Source organism: Filicampus tigris, chromosome 6 (genome assembly GCF_054856515.1).
Source record: "Filicampus tigris isolate MCC_2025a chromosome 6, RoL_Ftig_1.0, whole genome shotgun sequence".
Taxonomy (NCBI): Eukaryota; Metazoa; Chordata; class Actinopteri; order Syngnathiformes; family Syngnathidae; genus Filicampus; species Filicampus tigris.
Genome location: NC_141222.1, coordinates 27,658,682 through 27,665,718, shown reverse-complemented (window position 1 = coordinate 27,665,718; position 7,037 = coordinate 27,658,682). Strand labels below are relative to the sequence as shown.

At 41.5% G+C, this 7,037-nt stretch overlaps 1 long non-coding RNA gene across 1 annotated transcript; it reads left to right on the top strand.

Moving 5' to 3' along the window:
* Positions 1-310: 310 nt before the first annotated feature.
* On the top strand, positions 311-2,912 carry LOC147146567 (uncharacterized). The gene is made up of 3 exons (XR_015087203.1): positions 311-585; positions 1,808-1,879; positions 1,948-2,912. It is a non-coding gene; the product is annotated as an uncharacterized LOC147146567 (long non-coding RNA).
* Positions 2,913-7,037: the final 4,125 nt, after the last annotated feature.

The window sequence follows — 7,037 nt, the reverse complement described above, 5'->3', positions numbered from 1 at the left end:
CTTTAACCATAATATCAATATTTGACGCTTGTGTAGCGTTCACAAAAAGCGACTTTCAAGCGTCCGCTTTGATACACACGAGTTATATTGAGTTGATTAGGCATCTTGGTTGGTAAAAAGGTGAAGTATTTATGTTGACAAGAAACGAAATTTAGGAGAGAAGCTACGGGAAACCCCCTTTCTTTGCTCAGCTTTTCGCTAGCGTCACTGGAGTTCCCTGGCCACGTGACACCCGCCATCACTCGCGCGTGCCGCCAAAGAATGCGGAAGTGGCTGGGAGGGGTTGGTGGGTTGATTAGGGGCGGAGCGGGAAAAACGAATGGTTGGTTTTGCTCACCTTTCAACGGCGCAGCTCCCAGTCTGCAGCTTCCGCCGAGGAGACTGCAACTTCCAAGCCGGACGGAAGTGGAGCAAATGAGGCGGAGAGAGAAAGATACGCCGCTGCGGCCCACGCCACAGGATGAATTTTTAACGACCGGCCATTCTTCGGCGGTGGCCGCCCCGGGGGGCTTGAGTTCCACACACACGTGCACCGGACTGACGTGGACGCCGCGTGTGGCCCGTCACGTCGCACACGACATGCATGTAAGTTTTCGTACACTTGTGTTTAAACGCAATCGAAAATGCTGCTTGGCATACACTGTGGGGGGAGTATTCAAGTCTTTTTCGTCGAATGCGTCTACTAATTGTTGCCTTCAGGACCATTTGAAATCACAAGCTTCTTTGTTTCTTTCTTTCTTTCTGTCTTTCTGTCTGTCTGTCGTTTTGTTTCCTTTTTCTTCCCTTTTTCATTGTATTCTTTTTCTTCTTTTTTCTAAAGCCTGGTTCACACGGCATGATGATCGGCCCGATTTTCGGTCTCGGGACCGACTCTCGTAATGGTTCCGAAGATCATTTTATTAGATAAAGCCTGATCTCGGCCGCTCGGATGGACGTCCGACCTCAAATTGGGGGTATTCAACACGTTGGATTTTTTTTTTTTGGGGGCCCGAATTTTCACCGTGAGGACAAACGAGCAGGCAGCCCGTTGACAGTGACGTACAGCCAATCGGGAAGCGAGGTGACGGGTGCGGCGAAGAAGCACGGTAGGAATACAAAATTGAAAACAGTGACGGCGCACCAGAGCCCAATGTCTTTTCTTTTCGTGTCACTTTTTTCCACTGAAAATAATTGGCAAACTAGCGCCACCGTCAAGACATGACCTTCGACCTTCTGCCTTTTCATCCGCCAAGTCTCGTTTAATCTCGAGGGGTCCTGCGAGATTTTCCCTCTGACATGAGACTTTCTTTCTTTCTTTCTTTCTTTCTTTCTTTGGTTTCTAAAAAATGACGTGAACGTTTTTCAATGGAGGATATAAGTTCTCCGCACCAAATCAGCGACTCTGCAGGTTTTTCAGAAAATAAAGAAAGATATAACCCCCCCTCAAAAAAATAAGCGACGGGGTGAGTTTTTCAGCGAGTAACGGAGGATACGCTCAAAAACAATAGCGCCTAGTTAAGGGTTGCAGTGAATAACAGGGGATAGGTTCTAAAAATGAATGAATAGGCAGGGTTTGGAATGACTAACAGAGGATCTAAAAGAGAAAGAAAAATCGGCATCCAGGCCAGTATCCTGTGAACAACCAAGGCCAGCTCAGCGAATAGGTAAATTCCTGAAAGCTGAACCCCAAGTCTGCAGTGTTTCACCAACCAAACGTCAGTCCAAATATGTTTTGTGTATTTCCAAACTGGCCTTTTAGCCTCTTAAATTGCCTCATCTATTGAAACAATTTCATTTTCCCCTCATTTATTTTCACCTTTCTTCTCAGGCCGGGCCGGCGCACGATGGAAAGTGTGTCAGGAGATGGCTTAAAGTGCTAAATGGAGCATAACAGATGAAGGTGAGGCGCGTTTGTTCTCCCCCCTCTACCCCCCCCCCGCCAACAACACAAAAGTACTCCTCATGTAGTTCACCAACCGGCCGCCAGGGGGAGCCCACCTGCAGAATAACAGCCGATGTTGCTCATCATCCTCGTCAACATCATCATCATCATCTCCAGATTGTCTCTACAATCCAGACGACCTTGCCCCCCCTCCCACACACACACACACACACAACACACACAACATACACTACACACACACACACACACACACACACACACACACAAACAGCAGCTCGCCTGCTTTTTTGATGATAGAAGCCCACAGAGGTTCTGCATTGCTGTGCTACACGTCATTGGCTTTTTTTTTCTCTCTCGCTCTTTTTTTTTTTTTCCCCTCCCTAGAACATTTTGGCAACATTTGGTCTATTTTTAGCAGCGTTTCCTGGAGTGACATAGATAGGTTTTGAACCAATAAGACACGTTTGCAGGGTTTTTGGGTGGAAGTGTTGTTTTTTTGGGGCGCAATTGCTGTTCGTTAGCCCGGGGGAAATCAGATCCAAATCAAAGTCATTTGTTCACCAACAGCTGCTTGATACCGACTCCTGTTGACCAAATAGCAATGGAACAAAAATGGAAGGAGACAATGGCAAAAAAAAAAAAATTACTAACAGTTGTCGATGCTAGATGACGAAATCAAAAAGATTTGGTGCAAAATACAAAATTTTATCAGAAAAATACAAAATATTAGAAATAATTGTAAATAGAAATAAGAAATACAATTATTCAGAAAATAAAAATAATACTGAAAATACTAAACAAAAGTATTAACCAAAAAAAAAAAATAGGGAAAAAAAATTCTACATTTGTTTATTTTCTATAAAGGACACAAATTTTTGAAATTTTAAGGAAAAAAAAAATAGACCAAAAATGCACAAATAAAAAAACCAAAACAAATTATTGTAAAAAAAAATGCAAACAGACAAAATATATAAATAATGGCAAAAACAAAAAACCTGAGTTTAAAAAAAGATTAGTCAAGCATAAAAAATAGGAAAGTTACAAATTTATTTGACAAAAATACTAGAAAAACATCAGATTTTAAGACAAAGTTCCTGAGGAAATAATTAAAGAAATGTTATTCAAAACAAATATTATAAACAAAAAAAATGTTGGCTAACTTTAAAAAACAAAACAAAACAGTAGAGCCTCGGATAAAATCCCCCCCCCCCAAAAAAAAAATTAGAGGAAAAAAACCAAATGTTTTTTTTAAAAAATTCATGAGGAAGTATAAAAAATATTAGACAAAAAGTCACTCAAGCTCTCCTGTGAACATCCTCAGACGTGAAATGGTGCCTTGCATGTTTGCATTTGACAGAGGCAGAGGCCTAATGTCTTTGCTACGAACATGATCTCGTGTCTCCGGCTGCAAATAGAACATTGACAATCCCACATAGGCGGGCGGGCGGTTGGGGGCCTTTTTCCCCGCAGGCGCTTTTGGCACTTCCTCTTGATGACTTTTTTCCAACATGGCTTGAGGCGTCCGTGTCAGCGGCCGATCCATCCGCCTATCGCCTCCTGCGCCGCTCGGTCTCCGAGCAGCTGGTCCCGCCGCCGCCGCCGCCGCCGCCGCCGCCGCCGCCGCCCACTCCGTCCGCACGATAAAGCCGACGTTGGTGATCCGTGCGGCCGATCTGTCGCCTGAGGCACCGCCGTCATTCTCGCCTCGCTTGTGTTTACTCCCGTCCCAGTGCTGGAACCTCAGCAAATCCTCCAGTAAAGGGAAGATTGGCAAATAAACTCAGTTATGCATACTATGAAAACATCTGCAACAGCTTGACTCGAATGAAAGTTCCGGGAAAAAACCCCCCGAAATATATGGCAACAATGAATATTTGAAACATATTAGGCAAGGTAAGGAAGCTTTATTTATAAAGCGCGTTACACTTAGGGCTGACTTCACTTCTGTTGGCTGCATTTGCGTGCAGCATAACGGCAAAATGCTGCTTCACCATGTTTGCTTTGAACTCTGGCTTCCCCTAATTGACCCGAGGCTGCAGACCTCAGAGCCCTACTGTGTTGATATTACATGAGCTGCGATCACTACCTAAACCATTCATACATTTATAGACCATTATTGCAGAATTTTGAAATCTAAAAATATTGGAACCTGCACCCTAAGATTCAACTAAAAATACGTACACATACTGCATACAGCCTACACGTTCATTACACACACAACAGTATAATACACATGAAAAGAAATAGACGAAAAATGCAAAATATCAAGAAAAAAACAACAACAAAAAAACAAAGTTTTGCAAGATAATAAAAAAGAAAAATATTAAAATATTAGGAAAAAAATGGAAAAATATCAAATGAAAAATAAATGACATTAAACAGTAAAAGAAAAATATACAGTTTACAAAATCATAAACCTATTCAACAAATACAAAAACAAAAAATAGGAAAATATACAAGAATATTATCAACAATCAAAATACAAGGGGTAACATAAAAACAATTAAAAATATTCAGGACAATACTAAAATATTAGGAAAACAATGGCAAATATCAGATGAAACAAAATAAATGTAATTAAAAAAACTAAAAGATGAGAAAAAGTCATTTTTTTTAAAGAAAAACTACACAAATCACAAACCATCCATAAACAAATACTCAATGATAAAAATACTAAAATATTAGGAAACTAATGAGATGATAAATACAAAAATATTAGGTAACAAACTGGATAAAAAAGAACGTTAGATGAAAACTAAATAAACATTCAGAAAAAGATACAAAATGTTAGAAAAATAAATTAAAATGTAAAAAAAAAAAGTGAAAACTATTAGGAATAAAGGACAAATTAGAAACATGCAGAAGTATAAGCAAAATATGCAGACCAGTTGAAAAATGTTTTAGAAAATTACAAAATTAATAGATAGACATTTAAACATTTGAGAATGGGGGGAAAAAACACAGAAATATATTGGGGATAACGTAACATAGTGAAAAGAAAAAATACCAAAATATTAGAAAGCAACCATACATAAAAAAAAAAAAAATCCCAACGGTTGACTGCATTCCGTGCGTCTGCTTTCCAATTTTCCTGCGAGTGTGCTGCTGGCTTGCGATAACGCGCCGTTGGCTGAAGAGCGACGGAGGCGGCGAGGATGAAGCCGACTCCTCCATTTACCGTGACAACTTGAAATCCCCTCACGATGGATGAGCCGTAAAGGGACCCCGCTAACCCCCCCACCCCCGTTAAACCGCCAAACCCAACGTGACATCATCCATCTTCTTCAGCACCTTTCCTGGCCGCTTAGCGCGTGTGGGCCTTTGACGAATCTCTGTCTGGTTTTTTTTGGGGGGGTTATTTATTATTATTATTATTATTTGTTTTTTAGCTTTGCGCGTCCCTGACGACTACGACGGTTCCCAGGCTTCCCAGCTATCACGTGACTGCAAACGGAAGCTATGCTAATGAGGCGTTTGTTGACCGTACGCTAGCGTGCCACGGAAGCGTCACCGGACCCAATGCGTGCCACTTTCGTAAGCCGGAATTGTGCCCCGTCGCTCCTGCAGGAAGACGCAGCAGATGGACAATGTTCTCCAATTCCCATTCAGGAGAAACACGGCGCCAAAGCCGCCAGCATCGTCATCCTCATCGTCACCATCCACAAAACAAATAAGGCAACACAAAAGAGCCCATTTTGAAAGAAGGCAGGCGCCTCATCGTTTGAGCATCCTTTTTAAAATGCTCGTCATCAATCCTGTCGGGCAGGGCTCTCGAGCTCAATTTATGTGGCCCACATAAGTTGAATTTGAGACCCCCGCCCCCCTGGGCGCCACTGGAGAGAGAGTCCAGCTATGTCTCTCCTGGGTTTAAAGAGAAATCAATCCAAACAATTTTTTTTCAAGAATATGCAGGATAAGCAGGCCCACTAGTTGAAACGGGCCATTCTGGTAAATATTGCCTTTGTGGAATATGAGTTAAGCAGTAAAATCCACCAGTTTTTGTCCATCTCTGGGGACGGCCATTTTGTCACTTCTCTCGACTGAAAATGACAACTGCTCAGGGATCAGGTAATGACCAATCACGGTCAGCCGTGATTGGTCGCTACCTGAGCCATTATGATGTCATTTTCACTCGACAGAAGTGACAAAATGGCCGCCCTCAGAGATGGCTAAAAGCGAGTGGATTAACATTTATTCCACAAATGCATTTATCAGAATGCCTTGTTTCAACTAGTGTGCTTACATAGAACAGATTCTTGAAAAAAATATTTTTGGGTTGACTTCCGCTTTAAGTATTTAAAAAAAAAAAAAAAAACCCAAAAAACAAAATGCGTTCTTCTCAGTGTTTATTGATAAAAGATCAGAACAGGAGCAGTTATTCAGAACGTGAACAAGCTTGGTGCCGCGGTCCTCTGTCATCTCCCTGCTACTTTGCAAGCTTAGTTAACGAAAACTCGCGAAAAAGTACAATTGGAAAATCGTTTTTCTTTTTCCTTTTTTGTGTTAACGAAACAAAATTAAAATGCTTAAAAAAAAAACAACCTAGTACGAACACTAAGTATAGCGAATATGTCCTTCGTTTTTGTCAATTAATATCGTCCATGAGCTTTTGGAGTTCATTTTAGATGTATTTCTTTCGGGATTGCTCTGCAGTACGTCCATTTGGTGTGTCACAGACAAATCTTTTTGGAATCGATGATCCTATTGTTAACTTGCGGAATCGCCCCTACTAAAACTAAGAAAAACTCAACAACAAACAAACCTGCTCTCAAAACTAAAAGTAATTGAATTAAAAACAAAAAAAAAGTCAATACGAACCAAAAAAGGAACGATAATGAAAAATGTGAAACGATTCCAACTGCGCATCCTGTTGAGTCATGACATCAGACTTGTTTTGCCTCACTTGGTCTCACTTCAGAAGGACAATTTGCCGCAACCTGTCATGAGCTGGAGCTATGCTAGCCCATAAGTGAACGGGGCCGCAAAATCTCATCTTGCGGACCACAAATGGCCCTCGGGCCGCAACTTTGAGACCCCTGGCATAGAGCAACATTTACCTTTTCTATCTAGTCGTGTTGAAAAACACTGTGGTCTTGGTCTGAAGACCACATTATGAGGGTCTTGTACTCGAGTCCCAAAAGTCTTGGCCTTGTCC